Source organism: Chelonia mydas, chromosome 12 (assembly GCF_015237465.2).
Source record: "Chelonia mydas isolate rCheMyd1 chromosome 12, rCheMyd1.pri.v2, whole genome shotgun sequence".
NCBI classification, from domain to species: Eukaryota; Metazoa; Chordata; order Testudines; family Cheloniidae; genus Chelonia; species Chelonia mydas.
Genome location: NC_051252.2, coordinates 10,079,706 through 10,100,988, shown reverse-complemented (window position 1 = coordinate 10,100,988; position 21,283 = coordinate 10,079,706). Strand labels below are relative to the sequence as shown.

General features: G+C 43.3%; 1 protein-coding gene and 1 long non-coding RNA gene across 5 annotated transcripts in view; one reads left to right on the top strand and one right to left on the bottom strand.

Moving 5' to 3' along the window:
* The window catches only part of LOC119563697, a 114,056-nt gene extending 112,076 nt beyond the window's left edge, over positions 1-1,980 (bottom strand). Inside the window, exon 1 of one of the 2 annotated variants that reach the window (XR_006285300.1) lies at positions 1,312-1,980. This is a non-coding gene — a long non-coding RNA (uncharacterized LOC119563697). The remainder of the gene's footprint in view (positions 1-1,311) is intronic. The other variant, XR_006285299.1, reaches the window with a different exon arrangement.
* Positions 1,241-21,283, top strand: part of SMPD3 (sphingomyelin phosphodiesterase 3) — a 248,517-nt gene continuing 228,474 nt past the window's right edge. The window contains exon 1 of one of the 3 annotated variants that reach the window (XM_043526543.1): positions 1,241-1,420. The gene's annotated coding sequence lies outside the window, so the exon portion shown is untranslated. Of the gene's footprint in view, positions 1,421-1,928; positions 2,322-21,283 lie in introns of those variants that run through there. The other 2 variants (XM_007053979.4, XM_043526542.1) reach the window with 2 other exon arrangements.

Here is a 21,283-nt window from a genome sequence, read left to right as displayed (position 1 = left end):
CCTACTGTAACTTGATTTAATTTTTAATTAATTAGGGACCTTAAATTGTAACTACCAAGCACAGCCCCCCATTCTTTTCTTTTGCAGTCTAATGGGTAGAATGTGTACGTCTGGCAGGACTACTGGGTTCTATGCCTAATTTCAACTCTGCCTCGGTTTCCCCCACTGCAAAACAGTTACAGAACAATCCTCACTGTGCTTTAGAATGGCCTGGGAAGCACTGTATAAGTGTCAGTATTTAGCGATATTTATCGACAAACCAGTAAAATTCAGCCTGGAACAATTCTTGTTATAAATTTTAAATTCCAGCTAAGTTTGCAGAAACTTTCACAAACATTTTGATTAATACTGAAAATTGATTAAAGGTCTAGAAAACATGACCTATGAGGGAAGACTGAAAAAATTGGGTTTGTTTAGTGTGGAGAAGAGAAGACTGAGAGGTGACATAACAACCTTTTACGTACTTGAAAAATTTTATCACAAGGAGGAGGGAGAAAAATTGTTCTTCTTAACCTCTGAGGATAGGACAAGAAGCAATGGGCTTAAATTGCAGCAAGGGCAGTTTAGGTTGGACATTAGGAAAAACTTCCTAACTGTCAGGGTGGTTAAGCACTGGAATAAATTGCCTAAGGAGCTTGTGGAATCTCCATCACTGGGAATTTTTAAGAACAGTTTGGACAAACTCCTGGGTTACCCACTGGGTTGTCAGGGGTGGTCTAGATCAATGGTTCTTAACCTGGGTGCATGCACCCCCTAGGAATGAGAGATGCCCTTTCTGGGGATGCGAGACATGCCAGATTTTTTTAGAAGGTAAATCATCGAAAACACAAATTAAGCACAGACACGTAAGGACAGCTACTTTGTTTCATCAAACCTATGTATTTATGAACATTATACGTTTTTTAACGATTACTGTAATATACAAACAAAAATATATCTAGGTTTAAAGAACTGACCTACTTCAACGATTTTTGATAAAGGGCGCGAGCAGATATTTGCAGACCCAAAGGGGTGCAGGCTGCAGTAAAGGTTAAGAACCACTGGCCTAGAGAAGACTTAGTCCTGCCTTGAGCGCCGGGGACGGGACTAGGTGACCTCTCGAGGGCCCTTCCCGTTCTACGGTTCCATGAAGTATTACTAGCCCTCTGCAATCAGCTTCAAACCCGTGCCTTGTATTTTCAACATGGTTTTATTTGCCCTCTGAGCCTTGAGGGGTCACGTTTTTTCAGCTCTCCTGCGCAACACCGAGGACTACAACTTCCGTTCCCCCCCCCCCCCCCCCCCCAAGTAAAAGCTAAGACTCTATCGCACCACATAAGGAGCTGGGCGGGGCTTTTATACCACACACCTGCTGCCGCGAGCCGCCGGAGAGCTGACGAGGCACGGGAGGCGTCGAAGAAAGCCGGCTCTGGCGCTGCAGGTAGCTTGTTCTGTGGGTTTTGGGGCACCGGCGGGCGGTGTGAACGGAAGGGCTCCACCGCCCGGCAGCGGGGCGCCGTGGCCTGGGCAGTCCGGCTCTCGGCAACAGGCAGAGGTCGCACTGGCCTGTTCCCACTGGCTCGGGCTTGCCCTCGGGCACGAGGCTGCCTTCAACGGCCAATTTACCACACCAGCGGTTACCCGGGCACGCGGATCAGACTTCTTCCCGCCTCACAGACGGGCATGCTGGGAAACGTAGGCCTGGCCCCAGGGCCTCTCCCAGCGACCCTCCCCCCCCCCCCCCTTGTTCCGCCTACTCAGGCCGAACGTAGCAGCCTGGCCAATGGCTTCCTGAACGCAGCGTCCCCGAGTCAAAGGACTACAAGTCCCAGAGGCCAGCCGGAGCGGCCGCGGAGGCTGCTGGGAGATGTAGTTTCTCCCTCAGTCCTCAGCACGCGAGGCGGCTCCCTTTGGGCAAGCAGCACGGGGAAGGAAAGAAGGAAGGAGCTCGGTCGTTCCCGAATCAATCCGCGGGCCGCAGCTCCGGCGGCGGAGTCAAACCGTGAGCTCGGCTCTGGCGGCGGCAGCGCTGCCCGCGGAGAGAGGGGGGCCGGCCCCGGCGCGCGCCGATAGGCTGCGCGCTCCGAGGCTGGCTCCGCCCGCGGGTCTGTGTGGAGCTGTTCAGCGCCCAGGTGCTGAGTCTCCCGCTCGCTCAGGGAGGCTTCGGTTCTGCTGCTCTTTCCCCGGGACGCTGCCACGGGCTGCGATGGGACTAGTATCAAATCGCCTCCGCCGCCTCCTGCAGGCACAGTGAGTGACTCCAGCCGCCCCTCAGCCCCGGAGGGTTGGATGCGGCAGCCTCAGCGCCCCACTTGCTTGGGCGGGGGGGGGGGACACCCCAGGTAAATCCTCCGCCTCGCGGCTTTGTGGCTGAGAGGCTCAAGTCCGTACGGGGCATTTCGTGATGCCTTTGAGACAGAAGAGTGGATTCTCTGAGGGGAGCGCTTTGTAGTGCACCACTGGGAACAAAGCTGCACGCTCCATATGCTTTTAAGCAGTTGCATTATTTTAATTTACTGAAGGGGGGGAGGGAGGAAGAGATTTAATCAAAATATGAAAAAAACAGTGCCCTAGCTGCATCTTGCAAACCCTCTCATGTGTGCAGTGAAGTGGGTTTTGTAGGGCACCCATGTTTGCAAATTCGTGGTTAAGCAGCATACAAACTAAATGTAGCATTTGTGATCTAGCATTAGCTACAACCTAATGCTGTAGTAAAGGTTGCAAAATGGTTTCCTTGTGTACCCCCATTATCGGTAGTGATTGTATGATTTTTGCCCACTGCAGAAATTTCTAATTCGTTCCTGTCGTGGTTGCTAGCAACATCAAGTGGCTGAGACAGGCTGGTGAATGTAGTTCCTATGAATATGAATCAGAAAGGGGAGGGAGGAAGAAATCCCTCAAATATATTTAAGGCCAAATGTCAAGTTACCTATTTGGTGAATTCATTCTGCTGACATCCATTGTGCTTCTATGCCTGATGCTTCAGACTTCCTCTGATGGTGTTGGGTGGTGGAAAGGGAGTCGAATGTGAATATTGAACATGCATAATAAAGCATGGTGTGCCTTTAACTGTTTCTTTGTACAGTGGCATGTATCTTCAAAGGGGCAGTGGTTTATAAACTAAACAAATCATATGCTTTGTCCCAGACCAGTTGTAGTAGGTGTAGTAGATTGAGGATATCTCCTTATTCTTCAATTTGGGGATTATGGTTGCTTTACTATTTCACAGATGCTGAAATAAGAGGTTGGCACAGTGAAGTGCTTATTTCGGGTGTGGATAATGAGAATGAAGTTCAATCTAGGATTGTTCTTCCAGCAATACAAAAAGCATGCAAATGTTTTCTGTGTTGACTTAAGCAGGGGAAGATGCAAACTGAGAGGAATGCATTGCTTACTTTGAGAGAACCAAATGCAATTCAGTTAGCACACTGACATATGTTCTGTACTCTTCACATTCTTCTTCCAGGCTATAGTAAGAAGGGATTTGTGAGTAAAGTAGATTTTTTTTTTGTATTACTCTAATGTATTGTTCCAGAAACAAGTAATATAAACAGTTACTGGGAATAGTAATGCAGTTCCACTTATTTTAAAGTCAAATAGATGTGCCTAGTCTTAGTTTCTATCTTATTAAAGGCAGCATATTCCAAGTAAAGATTTTTGCTGTATTTCTTTTCATTATTGACTGAGAGTCAGCCATTTTTGATGCACTTGTGATTTTAATGTCCACATAAGTGTTACTGTAATATTTAAATTCTAGAAGAAAGGACTTTTGTTTAGTTTATCAGGGCACTTTGTCTAATGAGGCTTATGTGCATGAGCCTCCAAGTGCCTGAGATTTGTGTAATTCAGTTTGGCAGTAACTTAGTACAGCATGCAGGGTAAAACTAGTTGAAGTGGATTCCTTTTTTATCATGCAGAAAGACTAGTTAATCACAGTTCATAGTAAGTCCAATAGAGCCATTGCACGTTATAACATTTTTTTTAATGTTTTGCTTTCTTTTTAAGCCCATTGTACAAATGGCTTATAAAAGACTTATTGTTTTATAAAATAAAAGCATGCTCTATGCTTGCATAAAAAACTAAATGGAACATCTTGGGCTCTATACTATATTGCTTGCACACCTAAAACTCGCATGACTTCTGTGACAGTCTTCGGTGTACAGAGCACAGGATCAAGCTCCTTTTGTGCAGTATGCTTTTAAAATCAGGTACAATTTTTGAAAATTGCAAGTAGGTGTAAGATCCAAAGGGGTGGATTTACCTTACTACAGGTAAAATTGTTAGACTCTTGGCTGCCTTTTATGTTCCCTTCCAGAAAAAATAATGCATATTCCCCATAACTGCTCCTTCCTTTCAATAAGCTTTTTACATCAGTAATTGGGGAAACTGTGGATTGTGATTAATCATTTACGATTGCCATGCTGCTGAATTTTCTCATATGGGTTCATTAAAGGGAGCAGATTGAGAGGTCTGTCATTTGGCTCTTAACTCCTTTGGCTTGTTTACTTAATGGTGGTAACAGTGTCTTCTCTCTGACTAAATTGATTCATATCTGAATACTGAAATGCCATTATTTACCTATAATTTAAAAGGAAGCAGTCAAGTTAAAAATAGCCCCCCGCCCCGCCTTCTTGGATCATGGGACAAAGGTGGCTGCTTATAGGAGGTGCTGGGGCCACTTTAGGTCACTCTTCTGACTCACTACTGAATAGCCTCTGAGGGGCCATTAAAATAGCTGAGGGTCAGCTAAGCAGCAGGTGTGCTGGCCACACCCTTTCCCAAGAAACATTTCCTACACTGAGAATTGAAGAGTGGCATAAAGGGAGCTCCACTTGCTCTTTACCTCTTAGACTTTCCTTATCAGGCCATTTAAAACAGCTTTACGGCTGCTTTGTGGTACTGAGCCAATGCAAAGTTATCTTAATAAGGCCAAGGATATTTTTAAAAATAAGCTTCCTTACCTATGCTGCCCCCAGATAATTAAAACAAAGCATATATTGCACAACTAAGTTTTCATTATTTCTGCAGTTTACCTACATTTCTCTCAGTCTGGACAATAACTAGTCAGCATCCATCTTGCATGCAGATTCTGTTTCAGTTAATGTCCCTTTCCAGTTCTCATGCACTAACTAGCATTATGCAGGAAAGTTAAGTTGCAAACACTGGAGGGAAATGTTTATTTAAACAAAGCTTTTTATACTGGACTACTGAAGTCATGGAAATATTTATTTTGGACTTAAGTTATGTAAAAGCTGTTTTTTTAGACACTAAATGTTGTGCCAGAACCAAAGGGAAATATCTTTAAAATGATGTGCTCCCATTTATTATTACAGTTAATCAGGGTATGTAGCTAGGAAATAGCAGTTTTGATTAATACTGTACATCCTTATAAACAGGCTCAGTATAAAGTGTGCATGGATGCTGTTGGAAACCAGTGATTCAGTATTTCTCAATTACTAGTATTACTAGAAAAAGTGACAGAAAAGCATATTTACTTGGATACCGAACAATACCAAATAAGTAGTGCAATATGTCACTCAGTATCTTGTGTTTAAACAGAGGATATTACTGTTCCCTACCTTCCTAGAGGGTGGCTGCATATAGTGAATGTAATTTATTCAGAAATTCAGTTCTGAAAGAGAAGAGGCAAATAACTCCCACGTATTGTACCACCTGTCCACCTCAGTTTAGCAGTACGTTTTGCATTAACTTTAATTAATAGTTAATTAATAGTTCTTATCTGCTGTAAATGTTCTTATTGTTAGTGTATTTACACAATTCTCCCTTCAAGAAATTAAAGGCTCAGTTCACCAAACACTACTGAGCACAGGACTTACTCTTGCGAGAGAGGTCCTGTTGATTTTAATAGGAGTAATCTCATTGGAACTATTCAGGGTAGTAAGCAGTATTTTCAGTAACATTTGTGGGAAAGGGTCCTAAATCAAGAACACTAACTTTGGGATTATAAGGTATTGGTTGTAAACCTAGACCCTTTTACCGGCAGATTTTGAGTAACTAGAGGCACTGGCTTATACGCTGTCAGTGCCAAGTCTTGAGCATATAGTGGTTTGACTTGAGATGTCCCGGTATTGCTGTCAAGCTGTCTAGAATAGCTCACAAGCATGAGTGCCAGTCCCAGGGCAGACTGTCAAGGAACCAGGCACAAATCCCAAGCTGGTGGTATGTTCTATAATTAGATTTCACCAACCAAGTGTGAACTCTTCAAGCACTATAACAGCCTTAACATGGAGTCACAGATAGTCTCCCTTTGGGCACTTCGGTCAATCTTGCCACCCAGGCAGACCTGCCTTTGTGATAGATGCCCTTACACCAAAAATCACAAATATATTCAGGTTATTCCCAGTCCCATAAGACCAGTCACTTATCCCTGGTCTCTTACCCAAGACAATGCTTTACTCCTGGGGGAATTCTGTGCCACTGCTGAATGCAGAATTTATGCGCAATTAATGAAATTTTATTAAAGAATTTTATTTTTTACCCTGCAGAATTGGTGCTGCAGAGCTGCTGGCCACCACTAGGGGCTGCTAGACTTGGCAGAGCTCAGTTCCCCAGCTCACAGAGGGAGGGTAGGGAAGTGGGAGCTGGAGGGTTCCTGGCAGCTGCCCAGCACATCCTGAAGAAAGGAGGTGGTATTCAGGAAACTTCATACAAGCCCAGTCTGACCAGCATTGGGCTGTTTCTCCCCCGGATAGCTGTGGGTGCGGGTGTCCGGCCCCATAGCTTGGCTCTGGGTGGAAGGGGGTGTGGGTGTCTGGGCTGGATGTCTAGCCCCATAGCTCGTCTCTGGGGAAAGTGGGGGAGAGTGTTTGGGCCAGAGGAGGTTTTGTGCACTCCCCTCTACCCCCCTATGTGCCCCCTCCCAGTACGTGCACACACCCCTCCACCACCACTCAAATATCCCTTCCAGCATCCCCCTCCAACTTACTCCCCCTAAAGCTCCCTCTGCCTCTCCTCCCTGGCAGTATCCTCTATTTGGGAACCTCTATATGGTAACCTCTATATAGCAGAGTGAAAAAACAAGAATGAACTAAAGACCAGAGGGGCAGAATTTCCCCCTGAGATGCACCCAACTGGCATGTATGATACACCCAGACTGAGGAGCCCAACAAAAGCATAACAGAAACAGGTACTGGGTTGTTGTAGAGGTTTCTTTAACTCTCTACTCCTGGTGGAATCTTTTTTTGTTGTCCATATTGTTATAGCCATACTTGCTGACAGGTATTTTGAAATAAATTACCAAAATAATTGAAAGTGGCATGATTATATTGGCAAATAAAATATGCAGACTTTTTAAATATGGTGTGCAGAATTTTTAATTGTTTGGTGCAGAATTCCCCCAGGAGTAAATGCTTATAGCCAATCCTGTAATAAACTAACTAAAAATGTATTAACTAGAAAAAAGAAATGAGAGTGATTTAAAAGGCTAAAGCAGGTAAAACGTACACACACAAATAAATTAGTCTTAGCTTCCAAAAGATGATGATAGCTGCTATGTATGTCCTTTAGGGCTAACCCAAAATAAGTAGCTTGGAGATCGCTTGCTTAGAAATATTGCCCTCTCCAGATACTAGGCCGTATAGTGATGATGATTTTTCTTGACAGGGATTTTATTTGCTTCCCCCTGAGCTCAAGCTGATGGGATGAGGGTTTGAGCATGTCTCCTCCACTTCATGGGTGTTAGGGGAGCAATTAAGAAAGTCTTTTCTCCACTGATGTTCCACAGTGGCTTGTCTAGTGTCTATAGGCCTTCATTTGTTGGGCAGGAGATGACACCTCTTCTGGTAAGTTAATATTTCACAGTTGGTAATGGTTTTCTCCTGATGGTGGGGGTTTACAGTTTTAGCCCTGGTCTACACTGGGGGTGGGGTGCGGTGCGGGGTCGACCTAAGATACAACATATGCAACATAACCTGGTAGTATGCGGTCTGCAAATCAAGAGATAGAAAACATCTTGACTCCATGGAGTTCTGCAAATACTTCTATGTGAGGAAGAGGATGGCTGTCAGTCGCAATAGCTTTATTTGGCTCCCTTAAGTCCACCCAAAGGCGAATGCCTCCACCCTTCTTCTGCGTCACTACTACAGGTAAAACCCATTCCAAGGAGTCGATCTCTTCAATAATGTCCTTTTGAACAAGTTTTCTAAGTTCCTCTGAATCAGCTTCCCTGACTGAAAACGGTAAGCGCCGTCACTTCTGTTGTAGAGGCATCGCGTTATTCCTCATTTTAACTTTATGCAGAAACCCATAAGCACAGCGGAGTTTCTCCTCAACCTGGTGTTGGGTCCCAGCTGAAATTGGTGTGTGTACCGCCAGAGTGCTTTGCTGAGGGAGATCAATTTGTCCATTAACTACCCTGAGATTTAAAGCAGCTAATAAATCTCTGCCAAGGATAGGAATGCCTTTGTGGACAATGTAGAACTCTGCAGTTACACAGCAATCACCAAAAGTAACTATTGCTGGCAGGCAGCCGTGTACTGGAATATGGTTTTTCAAATAGCACATCAAGTGAAGTTTGAGTTCAGTAAGAGGCACATCTTTAAAGTAATGCAAATAGATGGAATCAGGTAGTATAGATACTGCTGAGGCAGTGTCCAACATTAGCTGAATAGAGTGTGATTTGCCTGAGGGTATGGTGGAAACGTTTACAGTGCACTTTATCTGTCCTGGAATATGTGCAGTAGTGATTTTGTCCACGCTCAGCACAGTAACATCTGGTATTGTAACTGCGTGCACCTGTTGATTGAACTGGCTGCTGCGACATACTTTAGCAAAATGCCCGATCTTTTTGCAATGATTGCACTGAGCTACTTTTGCCGGACATCCTGTGAAGCTTGCAAGGTGTTGTAGGGATCCACAGCGAAAGCATACTTTTACTATATTTTGAATTTGCTGATTCAGTGATTTTTCCATTAGTTTTCCTCTTGTAATCGTTTGTCTGCAGCGATAGTGAACTTTTCTGCAAAGGAGTCACAGCCTGGACTGTGCCTCCTGTATCCATGCTCGTTATTTTGGCTTCAGCTGTAGCTGACTCAATCTGAGTACCAATGGTTATTGCTTTTTCTAGTGTAAGTTGTGGTTCTAGAAGTAAGCATTCTCTTATAGAAAGCATGGTGGTTTTCTCAATGAGCTGGTCTCTAATCATCTCATCTGCCATATTCCCAAAGTCACAAGTTACAATCAGACTCCTCAGGGAAACAATATACTGCATTATAGTCTCCCCTGTTTTCTGCTCACGCTGGTGAAATCTGTAGTGATTAGCTACTACATTCACGTTTGGCACAAAAAAGTTCTTTAATGTAGTGAGTGTAGTCTCATATTTATCATCTGCAAGGAGAAAAGTGTAAAATATACACTGCCCTTCTGCTCCAAGGCAGTGGATTATCATAGCACGCTTTCTTACTTCAGAAATCTCTGCAGCAGTGATTGCAAGCAGATAAGGCTCAAACATATGGATCCAGGCAGTAAAAGCAATTGGAGGCTCACCTGGGCTTTGCAGAAAGGGTGCAGGTGGGTTCAGAGGCAGAAGATCCATCCTCGTCGCCAAAATGTAGCAACCAGGCAAGGTACTACAGACTTGAACTTTATTTTTAAAGTGGAAACCTCCTCTTTTCCAAGCTGCTGCTGCACCCTCAGTAGCTCTCACTCCGCCACCTCAACTTCCCCCCCCCCTCCTGTTTCCTGACTCCCAACAGCCAGTGCTAACAGTTCTAATAATTACAAGCAGCATCTAAACACCACACACTGGTAGAAGAAACAGTCCATAACTTGAGCACACAATAGAGTGTGGTATCTTAAAAAATGACTTGTATGACAGTATGTGGTAACTTTATCTTGGATGGTTAGAAGTTTCCGGGAGAGATCAAGGCAGCCGTCTGGAGACAGTGTGTCCAAGAATGGGACCGTGCGTAAATTGAAATTGAAAAGTCTGAGTGGTTTCACTCAAGAACTCCCCTTTTAATGTTCATTTTGAGGCCCGCCTGGACGGGACCCATCTGTTCATCCTCTGTCTAGTCATCAGTAACCAAGACTCTCTCTTGGTCCTAATGAAGTGAACGGTAAGGTTCCTGTTGACCTAAATCAAGCAGGATCAAGTTATTGCAGAGTTGCTGTGCAACTGACAATATCACCTGCAAAACCCATAGCAAAGACTTGAGGGCCTGAGAAACGAGAGCCTGAAACTTAGGCCAAAATTCTAAGGCTTAGTGTGTAACTGACCATATGCTGTATGGGAGGGGATGCTGTGGCAGTGTGCCCAATGTGCCTGCCTATGTAATTATTAGTCCTTCTGGCTGTCGGCCTAGGAGGTTTGGTGTTAAGCATTATTTTGTATTCAGTCACTCAACTTCATGTGGTTGGTATAACGCGGTGCCTGTGCCTGGGCAGGTAACTTTTTGTAACAGCTGTGCAAAGCAGCCTATTCAATAAAACATTTTCCAGTTCAATTTTTCCACTTCTCTTCTGATACAGTGGTATCAAGGGGTTATAGCAGGTTCTGTTTCCACCTTTACCACTCATTCACTATTGGTAAGCAGCTTGCCAGAGTTTTCAAAAGCAACCACTGATCTTCCGTACCCAGCCTGAAACACGTTGCTCCGGACTCTTCATATATACTGAACATCCACAGCTTCCATTGACTTAACTGTAGTTATAAGTGCTCATTGCCTCTGCAAACTGAGGCCCAAAAACAAACCATCCAAAATTAGTGGCCATTCTTGGAAAGCTTGGCCTAATCCTCTAAGAGTCCTGCCTGTAAAATATGCTCTTGGGGGAATTCTGCACCAAAAAATAAAAAATTCTGTAACAAAAATTACTGCACAGTATTTTAAAATTCTGTGTATTTTGTCAAAATAACATAATCACACCAGTTTAAATTATTTTCGGTCATTTATTTCAAAATACCTGTCAGCAAGTACATCTGAATGGGAGTGGAGGCACAGGGCCACATGATGACAGGGGAGGGGGTTCAAAGCTGTATAGGGACAGAGCCACATAGGGACACATTCAGGAAATGTTTTTTGACAAATAGATTTCTTACTAGGCATATTAGTACAGAATTCTGAGTAATAATTCATTTAAACTACAATACAGAACCATATTTCCCACACCCCTCAGAAGCAGTGCAAAGGCTTGGGGGAGTCAGGGGTAATGGAGTAGCTCAAGGAGAGGGAAGTAAATTGCTGAGAAGGAGCCTGGGTGTGAACTTGGAGGGTTGTTGGGTATGGGTGGGAAAAGGATGGAACAGTTTGTTTGTTTTTGTGGAGCGGGGAGGGATTGTTAGGGAGCTTCCCCCATGCAGATTCTGGCTGACCCCTAGCCTTTCCCATTCAGTGAGGCACATCTACCCTTGTCCATGTCTGCTGAAGGTGGGACAAGAAGTAATGGCTTAATCTGCAGCCCAGGAGATTTAGGTTAGATATTAGGAAAATCTTCCTGACTATAAGGATAGTTAAAGTACAGGAAGTGGTGTCATAAATATAAAGGGAAGGGTAAACCCCTTTAAAATCCCTCCGGGCCAGAGGAAAAATCCTCTCACGTGTAAAGGGTTAAGAAGCTAAAGGTAACCTCGCTGGCACCTGACCAAAATGACCAATGAGGAGACAAGATACTTTCAAAAGCTGGGAGGAGGGAGAGAAACAAAGGGTCTGTGTCTGTCGGTATGCTGCTTTTGCCGGGGTAGACCAGGAATGGAGTCTTAGAACTTTTAGTAAGTAATCTAGCTAGGTATGTGTTAGATTATGATTTCTTTAAATGGCTGAGAAAAGAATTGTGCTGAATAGAATGACTATTTCTGTCTGTGAGTCTTTTTTGTAACTTAAGGTTTTGCCTAGAGGGATTCTCTATGTTTTGAATCTAATTACCCTGTAAGGTATCTACCATCCTGATTTTACAGAGGTGATTCCTTTACCTCTATTTACTTCTATTTCTATTAAAAGTCTTCTTGTAAGAAAACTGAATGCTTTTTCATTGTTCTCAGATCCAAGGGTTTGGGTCTGTGGTCACCTATGCAAATTGGTGAGGATTTTTACTAAACCTTTCCCAGGAAGTGGGGTGCAAAGGTTGGGAGGATTTGGGGGGGAAAGACGTGTCCAAACTATGTTTCCCAGTAAACCCAGTTAGAGTTTGGTGGTGGCAGTGGATATTCCAAGGACAAAGGATAAAATTAATTTGTACCTTGGGGAAGTTTTAACCTAAGCTGGTAAAAGTAAGCTTAGGAGGTTTTCATGCAGGTCCCCACATCTGTACCCTAGAGTTCAGAGTGGGGGAGGAACCTTGACAAGTGGTTATAAAGAGAGGTTGTGGAATCTCCATATTTGAAGGTTTTAAAGAAGAAGTTAGACAAACACCTGCCAGAGATGGTTTAGGTATACTTGCTCTTGCCTTAGCAAGGGGGATGGGTTAGATGGTCCCTTCCAGCTCTGTTTCTATGATTTAAATCAGATCATCATCATCAAGGGCCATACTCTATCAGTCTGCTGGTGAAATTAGCTAAAAATACCACTAATGCAGTACAAATCCTAGAAAAAGTGTCTTGAGAGCTCCTCTGATAATTAAGGGTTTTCTGAGCAGTTTGTATAGGACAGAACTTTGTCTTGTATTTACTATAGTCAGTAGTGAAGATAAATTGCTGTCTTGCGACTAAAAAGGCACTGGCTTGGTTTGTATATTTTACTACTGCCTTATAATTTCAGGGTTTATGTACCACAGTTCCTCAAATCTGCTAGCTGAGCAAATGAATAGAAGATGAATTGTTTCTCTAATGTGGCACAATAATTGGAGGAGCCCTTTCAAGTAACTCAACCACTATCTAGTTAAGCAATAATAGCAGCAAAAGTAACCTGCATGTGGGATTCTAAATACATATTGGTAAACCCAAGTTATAATTCACATACATATTGAACTCTTTAAAGAGTTGCTTTAAAAAGACTGAGTCTGAAAAGATACTTTTAATCACAGGATCCCATTTTACCTTCTTTTGACTTCATTTAAAGAAGTTAAGATTACAGTAATCTCATTTGGAAAAAGTAGCTTGCTGCCTGTCTTTTAGATGTAGGTGGGGCACAAACCAAAACCCCAGATCCACTCACTAGGATTTAAATGCTCTCATTTTGCTTAAGTTCAGATCTACTTTCAAACTTTGCAGTTCAGACCCTGTTCTCCTCCTGGTCTCGAGTTGACCAGGCATGGGAGGGCAGAGTGTTTCACTATGACAAGTGATAACAGATAATTAACAGCTTCATGGCTGCTGGAGGCCAGACAATGACTGCACATCTTTGTGCCACTTTTCTACAAGCCACAGGGGCCTTGATTTTATTTTGGGAAATGAGAGAGGGTTTGTAAGGCTGATGTGATCTTTTGGCCATCAGCTGATCGATTGCACCTAAAATATCTCTTCCACAGAGCTGCCACTGCAGTCTTTCATGTAGCCATCCAAGCTAAAACCTAAGGGGTCGGAGGAGCTTGAGCTCAGGTGGAAAGCACAAGGCTCTGCCAGAGCTGCAACATCCACAACTATTTCTAAAGTGCTAGCTCAAGGCTTGCTAGTGTGAGTCTGGGTTGGTAGGCTCACTCCCAGCTGCAGTGTAGGCATTTCTGAGGGACATATTGGTAGGCAGATGACGGGATGCAAAAAAAATCCAGCCTCTCACTTACAAGAGGAGCATCAGAAGTGCTGCATCCAGGCACCCTGGGAAGGTGGGGGGGCGGGGGAGAAGGGGAAATCTGCCCTCCCTCCTCTTCAACAGCCATCTCAGTGAAGGGAGAGGGGACTTCAGAAGTTGAGAGGAAGTGTGGACAACCTCACGGAGAGGGCAGACATAATGGAGGAGGAGAAATAGGATCTTTGCAAGACAGAAGATGTCTGTGTGGTCTTTTGATGGATGAGAAGTGGCGATAAAGGACAACATGCAGAGCGGGTGAGGGACAGATAATACAGGGGCTGAAAGAAACAACAGACAGAGCAGGGTGAAATGTAGGTTTAAACCTAGTATTGGAACATGCGAGGACTGGGATTGTGATCGAGTCCGATGCAGGGAAAAGGGGAAGGCTCCTTGCATCCTATTCCCCACGGTGTGTACTTGAAGGGGGAGCCACAGCCTGACCTTCTATCACCCACCCCTGAAATACAGCCACTGCTGAGAAGCAGTTCAACAATTGTTCAACAAAGCAAAAGCCACACACCACTTTAGGATAGGAAATTAACTCCACTCAGATTAAACCACATTTATGTACAAAAGGTTAATGACCTGACAGACTGGTTGGAGTACTATTACACTCTAAAAATGCCATGGAATCTCTAAGGACCACAGGTGTTTAGGAGCTTGGTTTTTCATCCCACCAGAGAGGCACTGCCATCACAACAGTGCTCTTTAGTATCATACAGAGACACTGGTTTAGGACTGCCAAAACAAGGGATCACTTACGATATTGTCTAAAGAGATTCCAAATGTAATGAGAGGCAGAGACTAAGCCAGAGATAGCTAACAATCTTTGATGCCAGTGCAAATTCAAAGGAAATATTGTCAATATTTAAAATTATATGTTAAAACTATTTTTAGACTTCACATCAAAGTAACAAGTACCATTAAACATTTATATTGGTACTTTTCTTTTACTCCAGATTGCATGACGACAAAAATAGCCAGTCTCTCCTGAGCTGTGGAGAACAGATACCTCACAAACCACCATCCAGCCTCTTATGCATATTCACATCTTGCTTTGAGCGAGCCTTTCCCAGGTACTCTTGACTTAGAGCTCTCTTGATCAGAACAAGAATGGGTGATGCACTGTCTTCTTTGGCAGTAGGAGGGCAATCTGCCTTTGTGCAGAAAGAGAGAGTATATCTGCAAAAAAAAAAAAAAAAAAAAACCTTAATATTCCATATACTCTGCAAGGTGAATTATTATGCTTAGTGTTTTCCTGTATAAACCACATTCCCTTCCTTTGAAACAGGATTTTTAAGGTTCCAGGACTAGTACCATGAGAAAAGAATATGCAAGAATGTCCATGAACTTTGCACTAAAATCTGCATTTATACCTAATAAAGGCTAGTTTCTATGATAACACCTGCATAAATGGCCTAAAATACAAGTAGCAATGACAGTTCTGGGCTGGGTGAGGGAATCACTTCATGGAAACATGCACATGAGCTGGTTTATTTTTACTTTCCGTTTCATGCAGCTGCTGGGTGAAATTTTAAGGGCTGTATTCACTGTGTCTTGGCACATTATTCTCAGGTTATTGGTTATGTTGGAGAGATTTCCTATGCTGATATTACATCAGAAATGTTTTTCTTGGCAGTGCTACATGGTGTGGGTTTTTTGTAGTGGAAATCTGCACTGAAGCATTTGTTGTATGATGGTATTGGCTGTTTGGCATGTTCTTTTGCATATTTTTATCCTTGGATATAGCAAACACACAGGGTGGTAATTTTGCTAAATATGTATTTTGAAGATAGGCATATCATTGGGTTCCACTCCTTACAGTTCTGGTTGGTATTGGTTTTAATGGTCCTCCAGGGAGATAAGCATGGATTAATTTGCAGATAATGACAATCTTACAAAATTCTACTTGCCTGCTCACTAGAGCTATTTTAAAGTATATATGATTTTGTCAGCCATATGTTATCAAAAAGAACAAGCCAACATTTAAACACAGTTCTGGACTACTACACTCCTTTGCCTGTGTCCCCTTTTTAGCAATCTTATGCATCTCTCACTTGTACATCTTTGTCTCTTTTAGGTAAGATTTTTCCATATCACATGTAGCTCTCCAACTGTCACCATTTTAAAGATGTTACTATGAAGTATATTCTGCCATGTTTACGTAACAATTCTTTAAACAAGCAATACATAAGGCATTTTCTATGGATCAAACTCTTTGCATAATCTAACATAATTGATTCTTTTTAAAGACTGTGGATTAAAAAAATATGGCAAATACCTTACCAGATAAATGAGAAGTATGCTTTATATTACTGTCACCCCAATATTTATTAAGCTGTTGCAAGTACTCTGTCAGACTAGCATGTTAATTTCCACACTACCCGCATGCATCAATAGACCAGATTTGAACAAGTGTGTAGTGCCATCTGATTTAAGATATATTGAACTAATTGGAAGTTAGTTGCATAGTCTACTACTAAACATTCTCTCATGCTGAAGTATGTTTAACTTTGAGGACTGAGAATATGAGAGTGAAAAACACCAGTAGAATGAGAAAAATAAATGTCATTATTTAACAGTAAGATGGAAGTTCTAATACTGAAAGAGTTGTTGTAGGTGTCTAAGGTGTTCTAGGGAATCATATGTTGGTTGTTTATTGCTTCTGCTTTAAAGAAGCTCTGGCTGCTGACACTGATTAAATTCAAACTACATAGAGATCACCACCACTAATGGCATAACAAAAAACCTTAACATACTAGCTAGTGTATACAGCAGCATAATATACCCCCTTCCCATTCCACCCAAACCCTGTACCTTCAGCCTGCCTCAGAAGCTCTGTCAAATAGAATATGAAACACATTTGATTGGATGAAGACTTGTTTTCATTCTACCCTAAGACATAGCAGTGACAGGATAGGGTGAGTCATGAATGTACCATATAAGTTTATTGAAGTCCTCGTGGCCTCTGACTTTCTTCTACTCGAGCCCATCTATGAAGGATGTACAATTGTGGCTATTTTTGTTTCCATCTAAATTCCAAGACCTTGGCATAAATAATTGCTTTTATCTAGAAGTGATTTTAGGTTGATAGATCGTGCACTGTAGTGGTATCAGACCTTGTCCACAAGGAGATCACTGCTTTTTTCCTTAGTTTCTAAGAAGACCAACTTCAGAATCACGTCTACTGGGTCAAAATAGGGTTTACAAAACTTGACTGTCAAATCATCTCCTGGAGAAATACTTTTTTGTCACTTTAACTTCTTCACATGAGAAGAAAAGTAGTACTTGTGGCACGTTAGAGACCAACACATTTATTTGAGCATAAGCTTTCCCCACTGTATTTTCCACTGAATGCATCCGATGAAGTGAGCTGTAGCTCACGAAAGCTTATGCTCAGATACATTTGTTAGTCTCTAAGGTGCCATAAGTACTCCTTTTCTTTTTGCGAATACAGACTAACACGGCTGCTACTCTCCTCATGTGAACAGGTTTCAGGGGTTCTCCATGTCTATCAGGATCTACTACTTTTGATGAATAAGGGCAGCTTTCTTCCTGCCCCTGGAGCAAGGGAAAACCAGGAACCAAGTTATAACAGGCACAATTGATCAGAGGTCTCTGCCCACGGCACCACAATTATGCACTGTTTCTTACTCAGGGGTGTGGTAAATCTATGATCAAGCTCCTAGAAATTAACACTTGGCCCTGGAATTAAACCCAGCTCTTCGATGTCCTCACACAAAGTGCTGACCACTGGGCTGGTCCTTCAAACAAATGTCCTGATTCCCTGCATCTCTCCCAAAGATTTCTCTTACTTTTTAATTAGTCTGCTTAACTTTACATAGAATAGGCCAACAGAGATCAAAGATGTTCAGTGTGCTTTTGTAGTGGTTTGAACACTGTACTGCAGATATTGGCTGAACCATAGCAGCAGATTTAAATTTTCTAGCACTTCTCTCCCAAAACATACCCTAAAAGTAGAAAGCAGGCATGTTTTAGAATAGCAATCAATTTAGACAACCACCATTCTGGCCTGCTGAAATTCCTCTTGTCTGGGGCTCGGGCCTGCCAGGGGCTGGGGCAGCCCAGGGATTGAGCCAGTGGCCTGGGGCGGCGCTGGGTCTGGCCTGGGGGTTGGGGTGGCCCGGGGGTCGGGGTGGTGCTCGGAGTGGCTGGTGCAGGCCAGCCAACGGCTCGGGGTTGTGCTCAGGCTGGCTGGGGCGGGCCAGCTGTCAGCTCGGGGCAGCTGGGCTGGGGCTCCTCTGGCCATGGGAGGAAGAGGCTCAGGGCTCTGGAGGGTGAGGGTGGGGCTTCGGGCAGAAGGGGTGGGGCTAGTGGGCTAGCCTCCCCAAAGAGGGGGGTCCACTTGCCACCCATGTGAATGACTGTTTAAGAACAAGTTCAAAAAAATGCATGCCAGTCAGTGTCGAAATAAAATGACATAAAGGGCTCAGTTTCTGAATGTGCCCTAATTCAGATGTGCAACATTTTGTGCACAGCTGAACTTGTACATAATCAAAACTTAGTGCAGAGTTGCATGTGCAAAATTAAAAGCATGATTCCAGTTTCTCAGACACTGAAGCATATTCTATCTATATCTATATGCCCAAGACCAATTACTTGTCTATATGCCCATTTATAACCATTTTTTTGTTCTTGTTTGTACAGTGACTAGCAAAGTGGGGGTGCTGGTCCATGACTTGATTTCTGAGGTGCTATCGCATTACAAATAACTCTGCTGTATACCTACCTTTCTGCTGGATTGCTACATCTAAGTCTTAAACCATTTGTGTACTTGGATTAATGCAACACCAATTTCTAATCATGTACTGGCACAGTTGAATGCTGTAGCTTCTTGATTACCTGCAGCTTGTTTACCAATCACCTTAAACACAATGTAAATGCATACACAGATAAATAGAAGAGATTTACAATAACAAAGACAGGCTTGACTACCTACTACATCTGTAGCAACTGAAAGTTAACTTCATACCCTAGATCAGTGGTTCTGAACCTTTCCAGACTTCTGTACCCCTTTCAGGAGTCTGATTTGTCTTGTGTACCCCCAAGTTTCACCTCACTTAAAAACTACATGCTTACAAAATCAGACATAAAAATACAAAAGCGTCACAGCACCCTTCTACTGAAATGGCTTACTTTCTTATTTTGTCTGTATGAAATTTTAATTTGTACTGACTCTGCTAATGCTTTTTATGTAGCCTGTTGTATAACTCGGAAAAATCTAGATCGGTTAATATACCCCCTGGAAGACCTATGTGTACTCCCGGGGTACACGTACCCCTGGTTGAGAACCACTGCCCTAGATTACAGAGAATTTCCTGTTTACGTCATCTGCTTGCACAACTATATGTATACTTTCTTGAAGTTCTAGCCATGGAGCTATGAGCTACAGGTGAATAGAGTTAAATATGCCATGAAATTGAAATTATTTTTTTGAAGACCAGTGTCAAAGATTTTAGTTTTATTTATGAGGGTAAAATGTTATTTTTCTTGGTGGTGATCATATGATATTCTTTTCCTTTTATCTTTTATGCAAGCTACTTGACAGGAACAATAAGCTTAAAATATTGAGATGGTAAATGTAAACTTAAGTGAAACTCTTAACATTTATTTTATATTCCTTTGGGCTTTATTTGTTGATTCTGAGAATTAAAATTAGTTCATAAGGGCTGGTCCTGTAGTTAAGGCTGTGGGTTTGTCATGGAGGTTCCAGAAGTCACGGATTCCGTGACTTCTGCAGCGGCCAGCAGCAGCAGTTGGGGTGTGTGGGAGGGGGCTAAGGGCTGAGAGTTGGAGAGTACAGGGGGGTGCTTACTTTGGGGGGTGGGGGTTCCCTGGCTCCTCCTGGCATGGCCTCCCCACAGCTCCTAGGTGGTGGAAGGTCTGGGCACTGCCCACACCCACAGGCCCTGCCCCCGCAGTTCCCATTGGCTGCGGTTCCCGGCCAATGGGAGCTATGGCAGTCAGCGCTTGTGGCGGGAGCAGCGGAGCCCGTGCCCTGGCCCCTTGCTCTGCTGCCTAGGACCTGCAGGGACGTGGAGCCAGGTAGGAAGCCCCTGCCAATACCTCCCCAGCACCAGAAGGGGTCTTGGGCTGTGCGCTGTGGCCTGGCCACCCCGCCCACTGTACCAGCGGGGGTGGCCCTCTCCCCCCAGCACCAGCGGGACCCTGCGCTAGTTTTAGTCAGGGCAGGTATTTTTAGTAAAAGTCATGGACAGGTCACAGGCCTGTGAATTTTTGTTTACAGCCCGTGACCTGTCCATGATTTTAATAAAAATACCCGTGACTAAAATGTAGCTTTACCTGTAGTACATACATGCACATACAAGCAAGCTAGTGGTGCATTGTATGAATTTACATATGCAGAACGAGTCGGTGCACACGCCAGTCGATAGCTGCACAGCAAAACATTTCAATCATGTTTTTATGGCAATTTGTGCAACCACTTTAAAGTCCTATTTTAACTATATTTTAAATATTTGATTTTTTTTTTTTTAAATCTTGCAATTCTGGAAAAAATAGAAACAACTAGAGATTATTCTGATTGTTTATGCTGTCACAATTCTTGATAAAAATACAACCAAGAACTGTACAGTTGGCCAATTTTTGTATTAGGATTTGCATACATTGTTAGAAGAAACTTGGAGATAAGGCTTTGTAGTGGCTTCTGGCTAGAAGAGTACCACTGAACACACTCCCTGTTTCTGCCTGAATTAATTTAGTGAGAAATTATTGCTAAGTTCCTATCTTCAAGTGGTGCATTCAAGATGCCAAATGATAAATCTCCGTGGGAGAGCCTGTATCTCTGTTCTTTCACATGATGTAAGACTGCAGCTCCATTGTATCCTACATTTCCTGCTGTACTTCACACATGGCAGAAACCCTGCTATGCTGAAATTTTATATGAACTCTCACTAAGCAGTTTCATTTTGACAAGAGATACCTGCCTGGCAAAATATCCCCTCTCCACCCTGAGCAGAACTAGGACTTTTCTTCACATGGGTACTGGGTATTTTGTGGGAAGCGGAGGAAGAGAGGAAAATCATAAACTCATCCCCTGCTGGGAGCAATTGCAGCAAGACCAGGAGCAGAGATTCGTAAATCTTTCCCACATTAAGTTGTAGCAATTTTGCCTCCTGCTTTGCTCAGCCATCATGAGATGGAGGAAATAATCTCTGTGGAATGCAGCATTTAACCCCTGTCTGGTCAGGTATAACTGCTGTATTCCAAGAGAATTAGTGGAAAGCTTCTCAGCCTAGGAGTTCAGTCCCTTGAGAGGGATCACAAGTAAGCATCAAAGGATCATAAACACCCTGCCCTTCACATATTGCTAACTGGTTGGAGGCAGTCCTGGGTTGGAAGAGTTAAGAATTCCTGTATCAATGATACCTAATTACATGAAACTTTGTCATAAGAAGGAGTGAACATGCATTGAAATGCATGCACTGAAGCAATTCAGGATTCTCACTCTGCTCTGGCCCAGATCCAGACTCCTTGCCGCTCAGTGTACACTATCTCTAGGTGATAGAACTGGTGCAGTTTTGTGGTGCAGGATTGAGGTGGCATGCAAAGGAATGAGAGGGAGAGTCCGGGAAATCTGGTAC